The sequence below is a fragment of the Hypanus sabinus genome, chromosome 3, assembly GCF_030144855.1.
Source record: "Hypanus sabinus isolate sHypSab1 chromosome 3, sHypSab1.hap1, whole genome shotgun sequence".
NCBI lineage: Eukaryota > Metazoa > Chordata > Chondrichthyes > Myliobatiformes > Dasyatidae > Hypanus > Hypanus sabinus.
Window position 1 is genome coordinate 25915292 of NC_082708.1, and position 26406 is coordinate 25941697.

The window sequence follows — 26406 nt, forward strand, 5'->3', positions numbered from 1 at the left end:
GCCAGCACATCTTTTTTAAGATGAGGGGCCCAAAACTGTTCACAATACTCAAGGTGAGGCCTCACCAGTGCCTGATAAAGCCTTAGCATCACATCCCTGCCCTTGTATTCTAGACCTCTTGAAATGAATGCTACTATTGCATTTGCCTTCCTCACCACCTGCAAGTTAACCTTCAGGGTGTTCTGCACAAGGACTCCAAAGTCTCTCTGCATCTCGGATTTTTGGATCTTTTTCCCCATTTAGAAAATAGTCGACACATTTACTTCTACTACCAAAGTGTATGTCATGCATTTTCAACATTGTATTTCATTTGCCACTTTCTTGCTCATTCTCTTAATCTGTTTTAAGTCCCTCTGCATCCTACCCATTTCCCCAACACTAACTGCCCCTCCACCAATCTTCATATCATCTGCAAACTTGGCAACAAAACCATCTATTCCATTATCTAAATCATTTATATACACCATAAAAAGTGGTTCCAACACTGACCCCTGTGGAACACCACTAGTTACAGGCAGCCAACCAGAAAGGGATCCTTATATTCCCACTTGCTGTCTCTAAACAATCAGCCAATGCTCTAACCATGTTAGTAAATTTCCAGTAATACCATGGGCTCTTAACTTGGAAAGCAGCCTCACGTGTGGCACCTAGCAAAAGGCCTTCTGAAAGTCCAAATATACAACATCCACTGCATACCCTTTTATCTATCCTACTTGTAATCTCCTCAAAGAATTCCAACAGGTTCATTAGGCAGGATTTTCCCTGAAGGAAACCAAACAGAATTTGTCCTATCTTGTCCTGTGTCACCAAGGACTCCATCACCTCATCCTTAACAATTGACTCCAACATCTTCCCAATCACTGAGATCAGGCTAACTGGTCTATAATTTCCTTTCTGCTGCCTTCCTCCTTCCTTAAACCATATAACAAATATACCACAAAAACAGGCCATCTGGGCCCTTCTAGTCCGTGCCGAACGCTTACTCTCACCTAGTCCCACTGACCTGCACTCAGCCCATAATCCTCCATTCCTTTCTTGTCCATATACCTATCCAATTTTACTTTAAATGATAATACCGAACCTGTTTCTACCACTTCTACTAGAAGCTCGTTCCACACAGCTACCACTCTCCGAGTAAAGAAATTCCCGCTCGTGTTACCCCTAAACTTTTGCCCCTTAACTCTAAACTCATGTCCTCTTGTTTGAATCTCCCCTACTCTCAATGGAAAAAGCCTATCCATGACAACTCTATCTATCCCCCTCATAATTTTAAATACCTCTATCAAGTCCGTCCTCAACCTTCTATGCTCCAAAGAATAAAGACCTAACTTGTTCAACCTATCTCTGTAACTTAGGTGCTGAAACCCAGGTAACATTCTAGTAAGTCTCCTCTGTACGCTCACTATTTTGTTGACATCTTTCCTATAATTCGGTGACCAGAACTGTACTCCAAATTTGGCCTCACCAATGCCTTGTACAATTTTAACATTATATCCCAACGATTTATAAAGGCCAGCATACCAAAAGCTTTCTTCACGACCCTATCCTCATGAGATTCCACCTTCATAGAACTATGCACCATTATTCCTAGATCACTGTTCTATTGCATTCTTCAATGCCGTACCATTTACCATGTATCTCCTATTTTGATTAGTCCTACCAAAATATAGCACCTTGAGGTGACCCACTTTCCAGCACACTCGAATCGGCTCACAAGATGGCGTGTGCCGGCAGAGAGGCTGGCCCCAAAAAGGGCACCAGGCCTTCTTCACCAGCAAGGGGAAAAGCCCGCACACGGGACGGAACTGTGAATATGTGCCCCCTATAGCCTTCCCGCCCGGGGAGGGCGGAAACGGGAAGGCTTAAAAGCAAGGCCACGAAGTTTGAATAAATCTTTTAAGCAACTGCAACTCACCATCCACGTGTCGTTATTCCAGCGCTGTGTGTAGCACACCGCTACAATCGGTGACCCCGACAGCCCAAACGATATTTGGACTGAAGGTGAACAACACCGCATCTGTTCGTGCAGTTTCGTTAAAACTGCCAAGCTTCTGGATGCTGCGACCTCACCTATGGTTCCAACAAGCAGAAGCCCAATTCCACATTTGGCAGATAACCTTGGATTCCACACGTTACTACTACGTGGTGAGCTCCCTCGACCAGGAGACAGCTGCCCAGATTGAGGAGTTCATACAGTCGTCCCCGGAGGACGGCAAATACACAGAATTCAAAGCCCTGCTCATAAGGACTTCTGGATTCTCACGGCGCGAGTGAGCTGCCCGCTTACTGCACCTGGATGGTTTGGGAGACAGGCCGCCGTCGGCATTAATGAACGAGATTCTGGCCCTGGCTGAAGGACACAAGCCCTGCCTCATGTTTGAGCAGACATTCCTAGAGCAGATGACCGAGGACATATGCCTGCTGCTGTCCGACATGGATTTCTGCGACCCCCAAAAGGTGCCGGCCCAGGCAGATGTGCTGTGGAAACCCAAGAAGGAGATTGGGGCATCCATCGCACAGATCACCAAGCCAAGCACCAAACAGCAGACCAGACCAGGCCCGACAACAGAGCCCACGAAACCCAGAGGCAGGAGTGTGGTGGCCAATGAACAATGGTGCTTCTACCACCAGCGGTGAGGCACAGAAGCTCACCACTGTAGTCTGCCCTACAACTTCCCAGGAAACACCAGGGCCAGCCGCCACTGATGGCTACAGCGACTGGCCATCAGGAAAGCCTCCTGTATGTCTGGGACAAACAGTCAGGATGCCGCTTTTTGGTCGACACCAGAGCCAAGATCAGCGTCTTACCTCCGACAAGTTACGACACCCACAACAGAGAACTGGGACCCACCCTGAGGGCCGCAAATGGTAGCACAATACGGACTTATGGCACCCGTAAGGTGTGGCTACAGTTCAGCTCCAGCCTGTCCACGTGGGACTTCACACTGGCTGCTGTGGCCCAACCACTCCTGGGGGTGGATTTTTTGTGAGCTCACAGCCTGCTGGTCGATCTGCAAGGGCAAAGACTAGTCCATGCCAGGATTTTTCAAACTTTCTCCCTGGGTGAAACCAAGTTGCCAGCCCCACACCTGGACTCCATCACGCTGTCCGACAATGAATTCACCAGAGTCCTGACGGACTTCCCATCAGTTCTGGCACCGCAGTTCACAGCAGCCATGCCCTGACACTGAGTACAGCACCATATCCCGATCCAGGGACCACCCCTCCACGCCCATGCTCAAAGGGTTCTCCTGGACAAGCTCTGACTGGCCAAGGAGGAGTTCAAGAGGATGGAGGAATTGGGGATCATACGGCGGTCCAACAGCTCACAGGCCTCCCCCCTGCATACGGTGCCCAAAGCAACAGGGGGCTGGAGACCATGCGGCGACTACCGCAGACTGAACGAGGCTACAACACCAGACCGTTACCCTGTGCCGCACACTCGGGACTTTGCAGCAACCTGCACAGCGCAAGGATCTTTTCCAAGGTAGACCTTGTCCAGGGATACCATCAAATCCCGATGCATCCGGACGACATCCCCAAAACAGCACTCATCACTCTGTTTCGCCTTTTCGAATTCTTCCAAACGCCATTCGGCCTAAAGAATGCCGCATAGATGTTCCAGTGGCTCATGAATGCGGTGGGATACGACCTGGACTTTGCATTCATCTATTTGGACGACATCCTCTTAGCCAGCAGTAGTCATCAGGAGCATCTGTCCCACCTCTGTCAACTCTACACCTGACTGAGTGAATACAGCCTAACAATCAACCCAGCCAAATGCCAGTTCGGACTCGACACCATCGACTTCCTGGGCCACAGGATTACTAAAGACGGGGCAACCCCTCTGCCCGCCAAGGTAGTCGCGGTCCACCACTTCCCCCGACCCAACACGCTCAAAGGCCTGCAGGAATTTGTGGGTATGGAGAATTTCTACCACCGCTTCCTCCCCTCAGCAGCCCGAATCATGCGCCCCCCCCCCCCATCACCCTGATGTTGGGTAAGGGCAAGGACATTACCTGGGATGAAGAGGCCGCAGCCACTTTCGTTAAAACCAAAGAAGCCTTGGCAAATGCCGCGATGCTAGTACACCCCAGAACAGATGTCCCTACCGCCCTCACAGTGGATGCATCCAACACAGCAGTCAGTGGAGTGCTGGAACAACTCATCGAGGGTCGCTGGCAACCGCTGGCATTCTTTAGCAAACACCTACGACCACCCGAACTCAAATACAGTGCTTTTGGCCGGGAGCTGTTGGCACTATACTTGGCAATCCAGCATTTCAGGTACTTCTTAGAAGGTAGGCCCTTCACCACATTCATGGACCACAAACCGCTTACCTTTGCGTTCACAAAGGCATCTGATCCCTGGTCGTCCCACCAGCAGCGACATCTGCCCTACATCTCCGAATACACAACGGACATCCGGCATGTCTCGGGAAAGGACAACGTCGTGGCGGATGCACTATTGTTACGAATTCCCGTAACTGGATCACTTACCAGCAAAGATAGAGAGGTCCGTTGAAGTCTGGTGGTACTATTTTTAAAAGCATTTATTGATAAAGGGCACAAAAAGAAGATTAATGCAAACATACAGATAATATCTGTCGTCAATACCAAATCTAAGCACGGGTATAATAATAACCGATAAGAAATAAATATCGTTGTCTAGGGGTTACTGTATTGTCCGATGGAAAGATAAGTCACTATCAGTTCGTTCAAGCTGCAGCGTTGTTGGGTTTAAAAGTGATGCGGTTTAAGCTTGCCCCAGGTCTTTTAAGATGCCAATCCGTTGAGTCAGGGGAGCGGGCTTCCCCGTTGTTAGCTAAAAGCTATTTTCCGTGGTTCCAGCCACCGATTCCAGCCACAGAATCGAACGCACGTGGCTTCCTTCAGATGACTTCCTGCTGTTACGTGGTCGCTTAACGTTTCTTCTATACATCATATAACGTGTGGAATCCAAGGTTATCTGCTGAATGTGGAATTGGGCTCCTGCTTGTTGGAACCATAGGTGAGGTCGCAGCGTCCAGAAGCTTGGCAGTTTTAACGAAACTGCACGAACAGATGCGGTGCTGTTCCCCAGACCCTCTTTTATCCAGACTCACAGGGTCTCAGATGTCAATCAGGTTGAGATGATGCAATCTCTCCACCAACCTCCCCCTTGGTTCATTGCCTGGGGCATCGATGCATCGCACAGGATGCAATACAAAATGCCCTCTCCAAGAGACAATAGCTGGTATCAATGGGTCCGCCTCTCGGAGGCCAGGACACATTCCACTCTTTGTGAATTCTGCATGTCTTTCTCTCATTTCCTGGGTCTCCTGAACGGATCAATAGTGATCTTGCAATTGAGTGATCCCCCTCACAAAGGAGGGGGCTACCCCGCACCCTTCGGCCCCTTAGAGCTTTGGTACATTCATAACACTATCCAGACCTACCATCCAGGCCCTGTCCCAGGGGTGGACTATGCAGCACTGGCAGAGGCACTGCAGGCAGATGATGAGATCCCTAGTTACAGAACTGCAGTCTTCGGTTTGCAGCTCCAAGACTTCCTCGTAGGCCCAGGTGAGAGGATCCTACTGCGTGACATAGCTACCAGCCAACCACGCCCCATCGTCCCGGCAGCCTGGTGGCAGCGAGTTTTTAACTCCATTCACAGCTTAGCACACCCCTCCATCAGGACAACCATCCGGATGGTCTCCAACAGGTTCGTTTGGCACAGACTCCGCAAGCAGGTCAATGAATGGGCCAAAACGTGCATGCAGTGCCAAACAGCCAAGGTGCAGCGGCACACCAAAGCCCTGCCACAGCAGTTCCACCCCACCCGCCGGGGTTTCGATCACATTCACGTGGATATTGTGGGGTCCCACCACAAACTATCGTAGACCGGTTCATAAGATGGCCAGAGGCAGTTCCGCTCACCAACACCACCTCTGAATCCTGCGCCCGAGCACTGATTGCAAACTGGGTATCTCACTTTGGTGTACTGGCCCACATTACCGCCAACAGAGGCGCCCAATTCACCTCCAGCCTGTGGTCAGCTATGGCCAGCCTTTTGGGAACACAGCTACACCACACAACTGCCTATCACCCACAATCGAACGGACTAGTGGACCGTTTCCACTGTCACCTGAAGTCGGCTCTCTTGGCCTGCCTGAAAGGGCCTAACTGAGAGGACGAACTTCCCTGGGTCCTGCTCGGAATCTGCACAGCGCCCAAAGAGGATCTGCACACCTCGTCGGCTGAGTTGGTGTACAGCGCTCCCCTGGTCGTCGCAGGAGAGTTCATACCAGCCCCAAGGGGGCAAGAGGAAGAACCCGCAGCAGTCCTGGACAGATTACATGACAGGCTCGGTAACCTGGCCCCCATACCCACTTCACAGCATGGACAGAGCCCGACCTGCGTACCCAAAGACCTGCAGCACTGTAAGTTTGTTTTTGTATGATGTGGCAGACATCGGGCACCGCTGCAGCGGCCCTACGAGGGGCCGTTTAAGGTGATCAGGAACAACGGATCCACGTTCGTGCTGGACATTGGGGGGAAAGAGGAGGTTTTCACAGTGGACCGACTCAAACCGGCCCATGTGGACTTGGCGCAGCTGGTCGGAGATCAGGCACCGCGGCGCAGAGGCAGACCTCCCAAACAGAGGCCAACTCAGACTATGGACATTGGGGGTGTATCGCCGGTTCTGAGGGGGGGGGGGGTTATGTGGTGACCCACTTTCCAGCACACTCAAACCGGCTCACTAAATGGCGTGCGCCGGCAGAGAGGCCAGCCCCAAAAAGGGCGCCAGGCCTTCTTCACCAGCAAGGGGAAAAGCCCACACGCGGGAAGGGACTGCGAATATGCGTCCCCTACAGCTTTCCCACCCGGGGAGGGCGGAAACGGGAAGGCTTAAAAGTGAGGTCGCGAAGGTTGAATAAATCTTTTACACAATTGCAACTCACCGTCTATGTGTCGTTATTCCAGCGCTGTGTATAGCACACCGCTACAACCTTACACTTATCAGCATTAAACTCCATCTGCCATCTTTCAGCCCACTCTTCCAACTGGTCTAAATCTCTCTGCAAGCTTTGAAAACCTACTTCATTATCCACAACGCCACCTATCTTAGTATCATCTGCATACTTACTAATCCAATTTACCATCTCATCATCCAGATCATTAATGTATATGACAAACAACAATGGACCCAGTACAGATCCCTGAGAACATCACTAGTCACCAGCCTCCAACCTGACAAACAGTTATCCACCACTAACTGTTATCCACCACATCTCTGGCATCTCCCATCCAGCCACTGTCGAATCCATTTTACTACTTCAATATTAACACCTAAAGATTGAACCTTCCTAACCAACCTTCCGTGCAGAACCTTGTCAAAGGCCTTACTCAAGTCCATGTAGACAACATCCACTGCTTTAGCCTCATCAACTTTCCTAGAAACCTCTTCAAAAAATTCAATAAGATTTGTCAAACATGACCTTCCACACACAAATCCATGTTGACTGTTCCTAATCAGACCCTGTCTATCCAGATAATTATATATACCATCTCTAAGAATACTTTCCATTAATTTACCCACCACTGACGTCAAACTTACAGGCCTATAATTGCTAGGTTTACTCTTAGAACCCTTTTTAAACAATGGAACAACATGAGCAATATGCCAATCTCTGGCACCATCACCGTTTCTAATGACATTAAAGAGTGGAGTAACATTTGCAATTTTCCAGTCCTCTTACACCATGCCAGAATCCAATGATTTTTGAAAGATCAGTTATAATGCCACCACAATCTCTAAAGCTACCCCTTTCAGAACCCTAGAATGCAGATCCTCTGGTCTGGGTGACTTGTGTACCTTTTCTCTTGTAACAGTAACTGCACCCACTTCACTTCCTTCACATACTACAACTTCAGGCACACTGCTAGTGTCTTCCACAGTGAAGACTGACGCAAAATACTCACTTAGTTCAGCAGCTATCTCCTTGTCCCTGTCATTATTTCTCCTGCATCATTTTCTAACAGTCCTATATCCACTCTCATTTCTCTTTTAATTTTAAAATACTTGAAAAAACTTTTACTATTCACATTGATATTATTTGTTTGCTTGCTTTCATATTTCATCTTTTCTCTTCTAATGATTTTTTTTATTTGCTTTCTGTAGGTTTTTAAAAACTTCCCAATCCTCCATCTTCCCACTAATTTTTGCTTTGTTGTATGCTCTCTCTTTTGCTTTTACGATAGCTTTGACTTCCCTTATCAGCCACGGTTGGACTACTTCACCATTTGAGTAGTTCTTCATTTTTAGAACACAGATGAGGATGTCCTGCACCTTCCTCATTTCCCCCCCAGAAACACATGCCATTGCTGCTCTGCTGATATTGCTGCCAGCAGCAACTTCTAATTTACTTAGGCCAACTTCTCTCTCATACCACTGCAATTTCCCTTACTACACTGAAATACTGCTACATTAGACTTTACTTTATCAAATTTCAAGTTGAACACAATCATATTGTGATCACTGGTCCCCAAGGGTTCTTTTACCTTAAGCCTCCTAATTGCCTCTGGTTCATTACATTACACCCAATCCAGTATAGCTAATACCCTAGTAAGCTCAACAACAAATTGCTCCAAAAAGCTATCTCTTTTAGGCATTCAAGAAACTCACTCTCTTGACATCCATTACCAACCTGAATTCCCCAATCACCTGTTTGTTAAAATCCCCTATAACAATGCCCTTTTGACTCGCCTTTTCTATTTCCTGTTGTTTCCTGTGGTCCACCTCCCAGCCACTGCTGGGAGGCCTGTATATAACTGCCATCAACGTCCTTTTACCCTTGCAATTTCTTCATCAACATCTTCAAGACATCAAATGTACTCTTTTTCTAGATGCTAAGTTCCTCCAGCATTTTGTACGTGTTGCTACCTCCAAGTTTACATTCAAGATTTAATAAGCATAGTTTAATTGCAGTTTTCTGAGTTGAACAATCAACCCAGGGGAGTGCATCAAGAGTTAGCTTTCAATCAGGATGGCAATTGAGATTTTAAAGGCAAGAGTTTGTGGTAGTTGCTCTGAGTTGAGGAGCAACCAATCAGCAAGAGGGATTCAGTAGAAAGGGCCAACAAAAATAGGACAGGTGCAAGCAGAGTGGCCATTCTCGCTAGTGTTTAGAGTAGCTTTGGCTCATCATGCTGAGGTGAGATCATGCTTGAGTGAGGTGAAGTACAAGTTACTTTCTATCTGCTCTTATTTGTTCATTCCTCGTCTGTTAAGGAACAGTAGTTCAGTGAAAATGGCTCCAGGAGAAGTGTTTAGTAATGTGTGTGGGATGTGCAAAGTCTGGGAGACTACCAGTCTCCCACATAAACACGTCTGCACTAGGCGCACCAAGCTGCAGCTCCTGAGAGAACATATTAAGGAACTGGAGCTGTAGCTCAATGACATTTGTCTCATATGGGAGAATAAGGAGGAGTCAGACAGGATCCTCAGGGACGTAAGCCATCCCTAGAGTGCTGGAGACAGGTAATTGGGTGGCTGTTAGGAAAGGAGGGGAAATGCACAGCCAGTGCAGAGTACACCTGTGGATATTCACCTCAATAGTAAGTACACAACTTTAGATACTATTGATGGGGAGCCTCTATTTCGAACAGCGATGAGCAGGGATTTATTTAACCAGAGAGTGGTGAATCTGTGGGGTCCTTTGTCACAGGCAGCCATAGAGGCCAAGTCTTTATGTATACTTAAGGCAGAAATTGATTGATTCTTGATTGGTCAGGGCATGACAGGATATGGGGAGAAGGTAGGAGATTGGAGCCGAGACGAAAATTGGATCAGTCATGGTGAAATAGTGGAGCAGACTCAATGGGCCAAATGGTCTAATTCTGCTCCTACATCTTATGGTCTTACTAGAAAAGGAAGGAGTCAAGGATGGACTAAAATTAATACACCAATTAAACCTAACAATCCAAATCATACTGTTTAATCAATGAGTGGGGATAAATGATTGACTTTAGAAACCTAGGTTGCTAAGATTCAAGAAACCATAGTGAGACAATAACTCCAGTTTTACATCATGGTTGAGAAAACTCACCAATACCTCTACTTCCTCAAGAGGTTCAAGAAATTTGGCATGTTCTCATCGACCCTTACCAATTTGTATCAATGCATTATGGCTTGGTATAGCAACCATTCTTCACATGACTACAAGAAACTACAGAGTTGCGGACACAGCAGAGAATATCACAGAAACCAGCCTCCCCTCCTTGGACTCTGAATATGCTTCTCGCTGCATCAGTAAAAGAGCCAGTAGAATATCAAAGATATTCTGATATATCAAAGATATCAAAGACCCTGAACATACTCTTTTCTCCATTCTTCTATCGGCAGAAGGTGCAGAAGCCTGAAAACTCATACCACCAGGTTCAAGTTCAGATTCTATTGCACGGTTACAAGTCTATTAAATAGTTCCTTAGCACGATAACTTAGATTCTTGACCTCATAATCTAACACATTATAATTATGCAACATTCCTTACCTGAAATACACTTTCTCTGTAGATATACACTTTATTCTTGTCTCGATCTGAAACACTGACTGTGTCTTCCTTTCTGTGGATGCTGCCTGCCCTGCTGATTTTCTCCAGCATTTTGTGTGTGCTGTTATTGTTTTACTTTGTTCTACCTTAAAACCCCATATAATAATCTAATATGCACAAACAATATGCTGTTTGTGCATTTTAGATTAGCTTTTCACAGTATCATGGTACATACGACAATAGTAAACCAATTCTAATTATTAAAAGTGTGTTGTACAGTCCCATTCCTAGTACATCAGAATGAACTCTTGGCCTCACCATTTAGCCCATTAAGGGCTTGCATCTGATTGCACTGCACTCTAGCACTTTATTCAGCATTCTATTAATTGTTTTTCCTTGTACTATCTCCATGCAGTGTTATGATGAAATGTTCCATAACAATGGCCTCTGTTGCTATCTCCACCATCCTCCCACCATCTAACTCCATCTTTCTGTCAATCTTTCCTCACCTGTCATTTTTCACCTCCTTCCCCAAACCTCACCCTCTCAGTCCAGAGGATAGGTCTCGACCTGAAACCCTGACTGTCCATTTCTCTCCACAATTGTCGTTCTCTTGCAGTTTATTTTTTGATACATATTCTAGCATCTGTAGTCTCATACCTCCAACTTCAGTCAAACTCTTGTTTATCTTGCTCCACATATCCACTAAATGATCTAACTATTAGCTATTATCAACCAGACTCTTGCACTAAAAATTAACTATAATTAAGGAGTCACATTTCACCAGGTTTAAATAATTGAACATTTTAAGTGCAGTATTTGAAACTTAACTTTTATTTAGCTTATCTTTATTTTCCTTAACTCCAACTTTACATTCTGTTCACTGCTTTCACTCAGTCCTTGCAATAATTTCATAACCTTTTGAATTAATTGGTTCAGATAACACATAATGATTTGCCTTGAACAGCTTGGTACTAGATGCCCTGTTTTATTAGCAAAGATTTTTAGCATGGTTAAAGAAACAACACACTTAAATAGATGTTCATCTGGATTATATGATAAAATGGGTATCTGCTTCTATTTGTATAGTTGTATTTGGTTTCACAAATTGCAACATTAAAAAACACATTTTTCTAAATGTACTTACCCTTTGCTAATCACCAAATGGAATGTCATACATAAATGCTCGGAGCCAAATGGGCAGGAGCTGAACACCATTCATTCAAGTGGAGTCATCGACCTTGATTGGAAAATAAGTGCAGGTAAGTACTTAAATTATCTTACTGCCTTTTAATTAATTTCCAGTATTTTAATATCAATTAACACAGTTTTTGAATGTTTGATTACCTATCTCTCTACCATTAGGTAGACTTTCTGCAAAAAAACTTGGGGTCAAACGTAGTTGGTAGAACTAATTGGGAACAATCTGGCTTAACATGGATAAAAACTTAATGACAGAAGATATACAAAGTAGGATGGTGCTCATTCGGTTGAACAGACAGGAAAGATGTATTGCAAGTGCACCAAACAGTTGAAAGAAAATTCCAACAAATTACTCAGAGAATAGTCAGAATCAGGTTTAATATCACTAGCACGTGTCAATGAAATTTGATTTGTGACAACTGGTCATTGTGATACATAATAAAAAAATATAAATTTCAGTAAATATATAAATAAGTAGTGCTAAAAGAGATGGGAAAAATATTGAGGTAGCATTCATAGGTTTAGCGTCCATTCAGAAATCTCATGGTGAAACTTAAAAAGCCGTTTCTGAAACGTTGAGTGTGTCTTTGGTCTCCTGTATCTCTTCCTTTATGGTAATGAGAAAATGGCATGTGATGGGGGTCCTTAATGATGGGTGCTACTTTCTTGAGGCATCAACCTTTAAAAAGTGTCCTTGATGCTGGGGAGTGCCCATGATGGAGCTGGTTTTGTTTACCACTTTGCAGCTCTCTCCAATCCTGTACAAATGAGAGCACCATACGAGATGGTGAAACAGAATGCTCTCCATGGCACATCTGCAAAAATCTGTGTCTTTGATGACATACCAATTCTCTTCAAATTCCTCATAAAATATAGTGCCTTGAGTTCATCACAAAGCATACCCCACCTCCTCTGCTTTTAAAAGTCAGCTGTACTTTATTTGCAGAGAATGGTAAAGCTGCATCTGAAATGGTGGTATATAGTCATGTTTCCGTGAAACAAAGTACACAGCAGTCCCTCTGGTACCGCAATCTTGCTCTGAAGTCTTCAATTTTATTTTCCAGAGACTGTACAGTTGGGAATGGAAGTACCTGTAGACCAGCACAATGTCCCCATGTCTGTTTTCTTAAAGGGGGACTGCATATTATGACCCGAGTTTGCTAGCCGAGGTCTGTTGATTTTGAGTATCAATAGATTTTTTTAAACACCCTAAAATGATGCTGCTTACTAAAGTACCATTGGCTGTGACTGCAGATTTCAGCTGTAGCAGTCCTAAATGGAAATATTTAATGATTCCCATCGGAGCTGCATGCAAACATTTGCCACTTAATGGCACTATCTTATTGCAAAAGACTGAAATATTTCTTATAGCTAGAACAAAACAATGCTTTATTTACATTTGCTTGATATTATATTAATACATATTCTTCAGAGGCATGAACCATTTTATTTAGAGCTAGAAGATCCAACATTTGATAAAGCTCAGAATTGTGTAGGTCTTATTAACCACTTTCTCAGAGAAATAAAAGAGAAAAAAAATTACTCTAAGGAGAAATTGATGTTCCTGCCATCAGGTTGGATTCAAAGGTTCAAAGAATATTTATTATCAAAGTGTGAATACAGAATACAACTCTGAGATACATCTTCCTGCAGGCAGCCCCAAAATGAAGAAACACCATAGAACTGTTCAAAGAAAAACATCAAACATACAACATGTGAAAAAAAAATAAAATTGCACAAATATAAAAAGCAAGTGAACATCACTTAGGAACTCAACATCAAACCAAGAGTCCACAAGAATTCAGTTTAGTTCAGTTCAACGTGGCGACGATAGCCCACTGCAAGCCACATTAATCGCTCCAATCAAACTGCTCAAAACCAGTGAAAAAAGTAACCAGGATCCAGAAAAACATGCAACATGAACCTCAAAGTCCCCCAAAACAAGTCCACAGATTCGCCAATCTTCATAATGTGGACCCCAAGAGTCCTTCACTTTCCTCTGACAGCAATAAGAGGGAGAAGAATGGTCAAATGCAGGTAAACAGCGCACAACACCTGCCCGTCTGCCATTCTCATCTTCATTGGGTTTAACTTTGCTCAGTGCTTCAATGGGAGAGAAGCAATGGAGTCAATTATGGGCTCGCACCCCATATCCGTTTCCAGGCCACCTGGTGACACACTCTGCTCACAACCTCAGCAAATTCCCTTGGAGATGGCAAAGTGCAGATCAGCCCAAAAACACACCATCAAAATGAAAATGACAGTTTCCAATCACACACAGCTTAGTAGTGGAATATTGTTTGAAAGAAGTAGTAGATTCATGAACTGAATGCAGGATGTCACTATTAGTCATATAGTTTGCTGTGCAAGATGCCACTATTCTCTCTAGATGGAATATGAAGTGTTGCTCCTCCACCCTGAGAGTGGCCTCATCATGGCAGAACATGAGGCCATGGACCAAAATAACAAAATGGGAATGGAGATAATAATTAAAATGGTTGGCTAACAGAAAATTCAGATTGCGCCTTCTGGTAGTTATTTTCCTCATTTTCTTCTTTTCCCCTCCCGCTTCTTGCTCCCTGTGTGGATGAGAGCGAGGGTTGTAGGAAGGATGAGCAACCTAAATGTGGCAACATAATTCAGGGAGCCATTCAGGAGGGGGGGAGAGAAAAGAAATGTAACGGTAATTGAGGATAGTATAATCAAGGGAATAGACAGAGTCCTCTGTTGCGAGGATAGGCTGTGTTGCCTGCCTGGTGCCCGGATTCAGGACATCTTATCTGACCTGCAAAGGAATTTGCAGTGGGAGAGAAAAGATCCAGTTGTCATGGCCCATGTGGGTTCCAACGACGTAGGCAGAATGAGGAAACAGGTTCTGCAGAGGGAATTTGAGCAGCTAGGGACTAAATTAAAAAGCAGAATCAAAAAGGTGGTAATCTCTGGATTTCTACCTGAGCCACGTGCAAATTGGCGTAAGGTCAAAAGATTAGAGAGTTAAATGTATGGCTCAAGGACTGATGTGAGAGAAGTGGGTTTGAATTCATTGGAAATTGGCACCAGCATTGAGAAAGAGGAAGCTGTACCAATGGGGCAGGCTCCACCTGAACTGTGATGGGACCTGGATCCTAGCGAATCTCAAAACTAAGGCTGTGGATAGGACTTTAAACTAAATAGTTGGTGGGGGGGGGGGGGGGTTCAACAGATTGTAGAAGTACGGAAAAATAATGTGGCACAAATCAGTATAAAGGGGTATGATTTAGTGTCCATTACAGACACGTGGTTGCAGGGTAGAGAGGATTGGGAATTAAGTACCCAAGAGTATCAGGTAATAAGGAAGGATAGGCAGGTGAAGGGAGACAGGGTAACACCCTTAATTAAAGATAAGATCAGGGCAATAGTGAGAGACGATAAGATCTAAGGAGCAGAATGTTGAAACCATCTGGATAGATAGTAAGAGCAGTAAAGGGGACAAAAAATATCACTGGTAGGAGTTGTCTACCGGCCACTGACAGTGGCACAGGCAATAAACAGAGAAGTATCTGAGGCATGTAAGAATGGAACAGCAGTTATCATGCGGGACTTTAACTTGCATATAGATTGGATGAATCAAGTTGATCGAGGCAGTTTTGAGCAGGACTTCATAGAATACATCTGTGATGGCTTTCTTAAACAGCATGTTACTGAACTTACAAGGGAATGTGCTATCTTAGATCTGGTCCTGTGTAATGAGACAGGTAAAATTTGTGATCTTGTAGTTAGGGATTCCCTTGGCACGAGTGATCACAGTACAATTGAGTTTCTCATACAAATCGGGGGTGCAATAGTTCAATCCAAAACCAGTGTATTATGTCTAAACAATGGACACTACAATGGGATGAGGGAGAAGTAGACTGGGAACACAGGTGGGACAGTTGAGGAACAGTGGAAGACTTACAAAGAGATTTTTCAGTGCTCAACAAAAGTATATTCCAGTTAAAAGCAAGAACAGTAAACGTGGGGAGAGCCAGCCTTGGATAATTAAGGAAATAAAAGGTGGCATCAATCTAAAAGCTCATGTATACAAAGTCGCCAAGAGTAAAGGGAAACTAGAAGATTGGGAAAACTTTTAAATGGCAACAAAGAACCACTAAGTGAGCAATAAAGAAAGGGAAGTTATATTATGAAAATAAACTAGCACAAAATATAAAAATGTATAGTAAAAGTTTTTATAATTATATAAAGTGGAAAAGGGTGGCTAAAGTGAATATAGGTCCCTTGGAAGATGAGAAGGGGAATTGATATTAGGTAATAAGGAAATGGCAGAGGCTTTGAATGACCATTTTGTGTCCGTCTTTATGATGGAGGACACGCCTAACATGCCAAGGAGAGATGTTATGGATATGATGGGAGGTGAGGACCTCAATACAATAGCTATCACTAAAGAGATAATGCCAAGCAAATTTGTGGGACTGAAGATAGATAAGTCCCCTAGTACTTACGGAAAGTATCCCAGGGTACTGAAAGAAATGGCAGAAGTTATAGTAGGGATTTTGGTGATAATTTATTAAAATTCTCTAGACTCTGGGCAGGTACCAGCAGACTGGAAGATGGCAAATGTCATGCCACTGTTCAAAAAAGGATGTAGGCAAAAGGCAGATAACTATATGCCAGTTAGTTTAACATCTGTAGTGGGGAAAATGCTAGAAACTATCATTAAAGAAGAAATAGCGAGGTATCTGGAAAGAAATGGATCTGTTAGGCAGACACAGCATGGATTCAGCATAGGCAAGTCCTGTTTGATGAACTTACTGGATTTCTTTGAGGATATAGTGAGTGCAGTGGATAGAGGAGAAGAAATGGACATTATTTACTTGGATTTCCAGAAGGCTTTCAATAAGGTGCCACATAAAAGACTTATACATAAGATAAGGATGCATAGAATTGGGGGAGATGTATTAGCATGGACAGAGGATTAGTTAACTAATAGAAAGCAGAGAGTTGGGATACATGGGTGTTACTCTGGTTGGCAATCAGTGGTGAGTGGTGTGCCAGAGGGGTTGATGCTGGGCCCACAAATGTCCACGATATACATTAACGATCTGGAAGAAGATACCGAGTGAAGTGTACTAAATTGATTGGAAAAGCAAATTGTGCAGAAGATACAGAGTCTGCAGAGAGATACAGCTAAGTTAAGTGAGTGGGCAAGGGTCTGGGAGATACAGAACAATGTTGGTAAATGCGAGGTCACCACTTTGGAAGGAAAAAAGTGAAAGAACAGATTATTATTTAAATGGTAAATAAAATTGCAGCATGCTGCTGTGCAGAGGGACTTGGGAGGACTTGTGCATGAATCACAAAATGTTGGCTCGCAGGTGCAGCAGGCTATCAAAGCAGCAAATGGAATGTTGGTCTTCACTGCTAGAGGAATTGAATTTAAGAGCAGGGTGGTTATGCTGCAACTGTACAGGGTACTGGTGAGGCCACATCTGGAGTATCGTGTGCATTTCTGGTCTCCTTACTTGAGTAAGGATGTACTGGCTTTGGAGGTGGTGCAGAGGAGGTTCACCAGGTTGATTCCAGAGAAGAGGGAGTTAGTCTATGAGGAGAAATTGTATAGAAGCATATAAAATTATGAAAGGGATCGATTAGATAGAGGCAGGAAAGTTGTTTCCACTGGTAGGTGAGACTAGAACTAGGGAACGTAGCCTCAAGATTCAGGGGAATAGATTTAGGATGGAGATGAGGAGGAACTGCTTTTCCCAGAGAGTGGTGAATCTGTGGAATTCTCTGCCCAATGAAGCAGTGAAGGCTACCTCAGTAAATACATTTAAGACAAGGTTGGATAGAATATTGCATAATAGGTGAATTAAGGGTTTATGGGGAAAAGGCAGATAGGCGGAGATGAGGCTATGACCAGATCAGCCATAACTTATTGAATGGTGAAGCAGGCTCGAGAGGCCAGACGGCTACTCCTCCTCCTATTTCATATGTTTTTATGTTCACTCTTCTTCTATTCCCCACTCTGGCCCCTTACCTCTTCTTTCCATCTAACTCCCTATCACCTGCCCCCCTCCTTCCCTTTCTCCCATGATCCACTATCCTCTCCCATCAGTTAACTTTCTCTACAGCCCTTTACCTTTCCCCCAACCTGGCATCACCTATCAACTTTCTAGCTTGCCCTCCTTCCCCTCCTCCCACCTTTTTATTCTGGAGTCTTCCTCCTTCCTTCTCAGTCCTGATGAAGGGTCTTGGAAATGTCAACTATTCATTTTCATAAATGCTGCTTGACTTTGAGATCCTTAATCATTTTGTGTATGTTGCTCTTGATTTCCAGTATCTGCAGAATCTCTTCTGTTTATGATTTGTAATTTTGATCTTTGCAGTTTCAAAGTACTATTCTTATCTGCAGTTCCTGCAATACATCCGTTTCATGCTATCCATTTCAACCTTACTGCAACAACCTGTCTTTCCACAGCTCACCTTGCAGTTTGTTCATTCATCAATACTGCATCAGAAATTACATTTATCAATGCAACTAACTTACCAAAATACCAACCAGCCTTTTAAGTTGGCTTCAAAACTAGTTGCTGAAAATGCAGTCTACCACATTGAACACCATGACCAAAAAAGCCAAAAAAAAAATTATAACAGCACAGACTAGAAAATGCAGATTCTAAGCATGTTGCTCACTGTCCAAAGTTATAAAAGATAACTTTGAAAGGCAAACTTGTGACATTGGGTAAATTGTACTGTTAAGATTGTACTTGGATTCCAGTGGTTTCTATGAGTTCAGAGCCGATAACAGTCCTGTACCTCTTCCTATTTAGAAGGGGCGTCAGTTTGATGTATCTCGTCTGCTGCTCTCAGTGTTTGTGGCTGACCACTGCACTTCTGGTCCTCAAAATTGCCATTTGTTTGTGCTTCTTCAGAAAAGTTTGGACAGCACATCTTGAAACTCCTGTCTGCAGCAAAATTCTGCTTGGGAGCAACCTTGCTGATGCAGGATGACCACCTTGTGACGTGATGCTATGTTCACACTTGCCGTGTTGTGAATATTGATGATTTGAGGGTTAAACTGTCATATCTGCCACACCCTCACCTTTTAGTTTGGTTATCCTTTGCCCAGTTTGATTTCTTCCACACTCATTTCTGTTTCAGTTGATCAGTTTATTTCATTTAACTTATTAAGTCATTGATTATTAATACCTGTTTGTTAACTTTGTTTAATCATGCACTGGGCTATATATCTACAAAGTATTATTTTTATATGAGAAGTGGTCTATTATTTAATATGTTACTTTAACAAAATACAAAAATAATTCTCTAACGTTTAAATTTTTGGAAAATGAATGTTTCGAAATTGAAAATTTGCTCTTTTCTGTCACACTAATGGAAAAGACAGAAAATAATCACTAAAACCAAATTTATATTAAAAATCCAGTGTGCGCAATGCTTTTGCAAAATACTATACTAATATTATCACAATACTATAAAGCAGAGGTAGTGAAAGACATGACAAGAATATTGACAGGTGGTAAACATAAAAAGGGAATGTATTTTTGAACTGGGACTGGTAACCTTTATCCTGATCTAACCATTTTTACTGATAGCACATAGCATGATGTATTAAAGTTGACTCTTCATTATGCATCTTAATAGAGAGAAGCAGTACTATGGATAACACAAAGGAGCACTCTACAAACAGCAACAGGTCACTTACCATGAACGAGTGCCAGGTCTGACCTGGAGTAACGGACTGGATCCTAAATCCTTTTGATTTCATTTCAGACTTGTGTTATACTGCGAGAGCCAAAGAAGGCAACCACACTTTCCTCAAATACCTTTTCTTCAGTTCAAGTACCGTTAATAAATTTTCATTGTGGAAAAAATTTTACGATTATTACTTTACGGTTTTAAATGTCTCCAAATGCTTGGAAATTTAAATGACTTCAATACTTAGAAACAGATGCTTAGAAAATTAAAATCAGTGTCAATTTTGACATAAACTTTTGAAATTAATTAGAGGCTGGGTCTCCATATTAAATTGCCCTTGATCCCACCACTATAAAAACCTCACAGCTGTACTTGACAACTTGGGGAGGGGATCCACGTGGTTGCAGAACAGTGAACTTTGGCTTAAAAATAAAGGAAAAAAATACAGCAATAGGGAATGGACAAAAGGAAGGAGTACCAACTTCAGTATTTTGCTGAACAGAATGAAGATACCAGCAGACCAAAGCAAGTGAATGCATGCAATTACCCTGCAATCACTGGATTTGCTGGGCAAGTTGTTCTCTTTTAAATGAAAGATAATGGAAAACTTTTGATGACAAATCATTTTTCTCCAGTTCATAAAGAATTTTAAATAATCTTTAAAAGCAAACAGTCTACATTGAATTAAAGAATATTTTTTGCAAGTTCCACAAGTCCAAATAAGACCATAAAACTGGAAGAATTAGGAGCAGAATTAAGCCATCTGGCCCATCAAGTCTGCTCCACCATTCAATCGCAGCTGATCTTTTTTTTCTCCTCCTCTACCCCTGTTCCCGCCTTCTCCCCAACACCTTTGATGCCATGTCCAATCAAGAACCTATCAACCTCTGCCTTAAATACCCCCATCAACCTGGCCTCTACAGCCTGAGTGTGCCTTCTTGTCCATATCTACTCTGTCTAGTCCTTTCAACATCCAAAAGGTTTCAATGAGATCTCTCCTCATCCTTCTGAATTCCAGCGAGTACAGACCCACAGCCATCAAACGCTCCTCGTATGTTAATCCTTTTGTTCCTGGAATCATCCTTGTGAACCTCCTGTGGACCCCCTCCAACACTAACACATCTTTTCTAAGACTAGGGGCCCAAAACTGTTCACAATACTCAAGGTGAGGCCTCACTTGTGCCTTATAAAGCCTCAGCAATACATCCTTGCTCTTGTATTCTAGGCCTCTTGAAATGAATGTTAATATGGCATTTACCTTCCTCACCACTGACTCAACCTGCAAGTTAACCTTCAGTGTGTTCTGCACAAGGACTCACAAGTCCCTCTGCATCTCAGATTCCTGGATTTTTTCTCTGCTTAGAAAACAGTCCGCACATTTATTTCTACTTCCAAAGTGCATAACCATGCATTTTCCAACATTGTATTGCACTTGCCACTTGCTTGCCCATTCTCCTAATCTGTCTAAGTCTTTCTGCATCTTACCTGTTTCCACAACACTACCTGCCCCTCCATCAATCTTCATATCATCTGAAAATTTGGCAACAAAACCATCTGATCCATCATCTAAAATCATTTATTTACAGCATAACAATAAGTGGTCCCAACATCAACCTCTGTGGAACACCACTAGCGTCAATGGACTGATTTTTAAAAATATTATCTTTCTCTTTTACAGATAACTTTTATCTTGCTGCCCTATTACTTCCTCTGTATGCTGATTTTCTTACTGGCCAGCAAACAAATTGATGTTCAGTTACGGGGCTACAGAGAAAAGCCTGAAAATAAGCAATTTGGAACATAGAGATAAGGACATTGATTTTGCCATAAAAAAAGAAACATATTCCATTGAATTCATAATGTAGAAAAGGGTTTTTAAAAGATAACTCTTGAAAGAATATCCAATAACAGAAGAATTTAATTAATATAAATTTCTCCTTAAATAGCTTTGTAACAAATGCTAACATAAAGATAAAAAGTTGCTAAAAATAATCTAATTTCTTCTTGTGCTCATATCACCAAGATCTTTAACTTCAGCGCTACACAAAGATAAAGTGCTCTCTCTATAATCTAATAAGCAAATAGCATAGACTGCATGAAATGTAAAACACGTGTCCTGTCATAAACCCTTGATCATATTAATAACTGTTATTTGCCCATGCTCTTAATGGATCAACCTTCCTACCAATCCTCATGATCACTATTTAATTCCAGCTAAGTAAACAAAATATCACATTTCTACTTAAAATTTATTTCAAAGCACTTGTAATGTTTAAAAGTTTTGTAAATAGCCATAGGAGCAGAATTAGGCTATTTGGCCCATTGATGTCTGCTCCTCCATTTCATCATAGCCGATTTATTGTCCTTCACAACCCTATCCTCCTGCTTTCTCCCCATACTTTGATGTCCTGATTAATCAAGAACCTATAAACATTGCTCATTCCATCCCAAGCTTTAATTTTCAAAAAGTCTGGTGTAAAGGGAAGCTTCCCATTTGTTGGATTAGACTGTATAATTGTTATTTTCTTTGCAGGTTAACAATTGTCTGCTTGTTTGTTATATAACTACTTACAGTGCCTTGAAAAAGTACTCAGACCCCACAACTATTTTCACATTTTACTGTCTCATTTTCTAAATTTAAAATATATCGAAGTAGGATTTTTGAACCAATCTACAAAACATTGGGCATCACGTCAAATCAAAAGATAAATTCCAAAACCTGTAAACAATTTACTGAAATTAAAAGCAAAATTGTGAGGATAAAAAGTATTCATTCCCTTTGAAATTACTAATGTTAATTTTCCTCAGGTGCAATATATTACTTCACCAACTCAAAGGTTCAATTATTATCAAAGCATACAACTCTGAAACATACAACTCCATATACAACTCTGAAATTTGTCTTCTCCAGATAGCCACAAAACAAAGAACATGAAAGTCATTCAGAGAAAAACATCAAATCCAATATCCCTCCACACAAAAATTTGCTGATGTAGAAAATTGAAGGATCACCTGTTTTCAATTAATTCATAAGAATAAATACTCCCCCACCCCCAAGTAAGGTACAACTTACTTGGTATGGTAAGGTATGGTAGATTTTCAACAGACCAAACCAAAATGAAGACAAAGGAGCATTCAAGACAAGTCAAGGAAATGGTAACAGAGAAGCACAAATCTGGGGAAGGATACAAAAGCATTTCAAAGGCACTAAACATATCTTGGAGCTCAGTGCAGTCCATTGTGAAAAAGTAGAAAAAATATAAAACCACCAACACGCTGCCTAGGTCGGGCCAACTTGGAGATGAGTAGCATTTGTAAAAAAGGATACTGTGATGCCAACAGACACTGGGTGAGCTGCAGAAATCAATAGTGGCTGTAACTGGAGTTGAGGTTCATGGCTTCACAATCTCTAAAACCTTGCACAAAAGCGTATTAATGGAAAAGTACCAAGGAAAAAGCCCTGACTAAAAAAAAAGCATAACCTTGCCTGAAAAACTTTACGAAGTGTAACTTAGAAGATACTGAAAAGAACTGGAAGAAGGTCTTGTGATTAGATAATACTAAAGTGAAACTTTTTGACCTCAACACTAACCAGTATGTGTGGTATGAATCTAATACTGTCCATCTGCCACGTAACACCTTCCCTACTGTAAAGTATGATGCTATGGGGATCATTTTCAGCAGCAGGGACTGGAAATCCATCAGCATCGATGGGAAGATGAATGATGCTATATACAGAGAAATCCTGGATAAAAGCCTGCCGGAAAGCTTAAACTGGTAAGGAAGTTAATCTTTCAGCAGGACAACAACCAAAAGCACACTGCCAGAGCAACCATGGGATGGCTTTAAATGAAGAAAATTGATGTCCTTTAGTAGTCCAGTCAAGAGTCCTGACCTTAACTCAATCAAACATCTCTGGCAAAACTTCAAGATTGCTGTCCACCACTGCTCCCCAACTAAACTGGCACAACTTGAGCAATTTTGCAAGGAGGAATGGGTAAATCTTGTTCAATCACATTGTGTAAAGCTAACTCAGTCATCCAAAAAGACTATGGGTTGTAATAGCTGCAAGAGGTGGTTCAACTAAGTATTGAAGAAAAGGGAATGAATACTTTTGAACTGCTGACATTTCAGTTTTTGAATTTTTTATTTTTCATGCTTTACAATTTTCCCTGTTTTTTGGGCTCTGCTTTGAAAAAACTGAGCATGTGATTCACAAATAAAAATTTTCAGTCAAATTGTTCAAAATCCCTGTATGCAATACTTTTTTTATGTGAACAAAGGGTTGGAGGGGTGAGTACTTTAATATGAAGTTTAATATGTTTCCCTGTGGTCACTATGTATATGCAATTGTTCAGTGCATCCCCAAATGGTTACATTTGTATAATTCTGGAAGCTTATTATTTGAATAAATCAATACTGCATTATTTATTGGTTAACTCTTATTGACAAATTTGAATGTGTCACGATATGGCAACAATGAATATAGAATTGAGTCCAGTTTTATAAACAAACATTTATTAAACACTGCTCAATAAAAATGAAAAGTAAACAAACAACCAACTTAACTGGAAGTTAACTGCTATATATAGCAACTCAAACAGTTCTTAAAGCGATAAATGTGGAAATCCAAATGATTTATACAGTCAATTAGGAGAGACTTTCCTGAAGTAAAGAAATTACCTGACGACGTGATCTTACTGCTGATCCCCGCCGAAATATGCCTTGCCCGAAGGATTCACGATGAAGGAAATAAAAACAGCTTGAAGGAACTGACCTTTTTCTTGGTGAGTAACGCTGCCCCAACCCTTTCTGTTCTTACAGCAGGGATTATCTTGGATGTAGGTTACTATTTCTTGAACAAAGATCCAATATGGTCGATCCTGTATTACCGATGACAACACCAACTTTACTCAATCCTTCAGGTTTCCGTACTTCAGTAAATCTTCACTCTCCAATACTTAGACTTCAAAATTAAATCGAAGATACATCAAACATAATTGGCAGTGATTTTTAAAACTGCCGGCACAACGACAATGTACCTTACAGTAAGAATTAAAACTCCACTTTAAAACAAAACTGCTTCATGAAACCAAATACGCAGCATAACGGAGTAACGAACAACTTAAACGACGTCCCAACAAAAACTCCTGCGTCACAGCAGGCTTTCCCCGTTTTATACCTGTTGTAACAGTCCATCACATGACCTCACATTGGCAGGAAAATACATCATGTGACCTCACACTGGCAGGAAATTACATCACCTCACCATCACAAGACCATTACATCATGCTCACCAGATACTCAATTACATCATGGTTGTAAGACAGTCACAAGATATCCACGGGCTATGTAACAAATGAGATGTTTCTTATTCATGGTAAAACAGCTGACCATGCTGCGCCATAACCTTTGCTTCTTCTCTCCATTCTTAGCCACTAGCCTCTACTTCTCCCCATTTCCAATTCTCTATGTTCTATTAGCACTTAACAAAACAATCATGAAGCAACAAGTTTCATGTCTCTTTCCTGACTTCCTAAAGATCCTTGGATCAAAAAAAGCACATCAGAATCCAAAACACATTTTTAGATAAAATTGGGAAATAATTAACAAATAATATTTTTCAAGATTATTAGCTTGCTTCCAGGACGTCAACAGACTACTTCAATGCAACATTCCCTTCAACTTTCACACAGTTTAAGTATAGAAAATTGTAATACACTGCTTAGCATCTTCAATTGTTGAATTTATTCCCATTAATGTATAAACGTTACAAAGGTGAATATGATAAATATAATATAAAGTCTTGTATACTTGCAAAGTAATCAAGTCCTCAGCACCAACATATTTCTTTTAGTATATTTGCTAGTCTCCTTGTTTATATTCAGGAGTTACAAATGGTTCTTTAAGGAATCACACATTAATGGGGTTGTATTACAGACCACGCAATAGTCAGCAAGAGTTGGAGGAGCAAATTTGCAGAGAGACAGCAGACAACTGCACGAAACAAAGTTGTGATAGTAGGGAATTTTAATTTTCTATGTATTGATTGGGATTGCCATACTGTTAAAGGTCTAGACAGGTTAGAGTTTGTAAAATGTTCAGGAAAGTTTTCTGAACTGGGAAAAGACCAATTTTGAAGAACCGAGGAAGGATCTAAAAAGCGTGGATTGAGACAGGTTGTTCTCTGGCAAGGATGTCGTTGCTAAGTGGGAGGCCTTCAAAGGAGAAATTTTGAGAGTGCAAAGTTTGTGTGTTCCTGTCAGGATTAAAGGCAAAATGAATAATAACCTTGGTTCTCTAGGGATATTGGAATTCTGATAAAGGAGAGAGAGATGCATGACATGTACAGGAAACAGGGAGCAAATAAAAAGTGCAAAAAAAATACTTAAAAGAAATCGGAAGGGCTAAAAGACGACATGAGGTAGCTTTGGCAGTCAAGATGAAGGATAATCCAAAGAGCTTCTACAGGTATATTAAAAGCAAAAGGATTGTAAGGGATAAAGTTGGTCCTCTTGAAGATCAGAGTGGCCGGCTATGTATGGAACCAAAAGAAATGGGGGAGATCTTAAATGGGTTTTTTGCGTCTGTATTTACTAAGGAAATTGGCATGGAGTCAATGGAAATAAGGAAAACAGGTAGAGCGGTCATCGAACCTATACAGATTGAAGAGGAGGAAGTGCTTGCTATCTTGAGGCAAATCAGAGTAGATAAATCCTCAGGACCTGACAGGGTATTCACTCGGACCTTGAAGGAGACTAGTGTTGAAATTGCAGGGGCCCTGGCAGATATATTTAAAACGTCAGTATCTACGGGTAACGTGCCAGAGGATTGGAGGATAGCTCATGTTGTTCCATTGTTTAAAAAAGGCTCTAAAAGTAATCTGGGAAATTATAGGCCAATAAATTTGATGTTGGTAGTAGATAAATTATTAGGAGTACTAAGAGATAGGATCTACAAGTATTTAGATAGAC

At 42.0% G+C, this 26406-nt stretch overlaps 1 protein-coding gene across 7 annotated transcripts in view; it reads right to left on the reverse strand.

The window, feature by feature from the left end:
• LOC132391113 (inositol polyphosphate-4-phosphatase type I A) overlaps positions 1 to 26406 on the reverse strand; it is a 238540-nt gene that overhangs the window by 181110 nt on the left and 31024 nt on the right. For 5 of the 7 annotated variants that reach the window (XM_059963896.1, XM_059963895.1, XM_059963889.1 and 2 more), the window contains exon 2: positions 11685 to 11777. The exons of the other annotated variants lie outside the window; for them this stretch is intronic. The gene's annotated coding sequence lies outside the window, so the exon portion shown is untranslated. The remainder of the gene's footprint in view (positions 1 to 11684; positions 11778 to 26406) is intronic. 7 annotated transcript variants of the gene reach the window in all.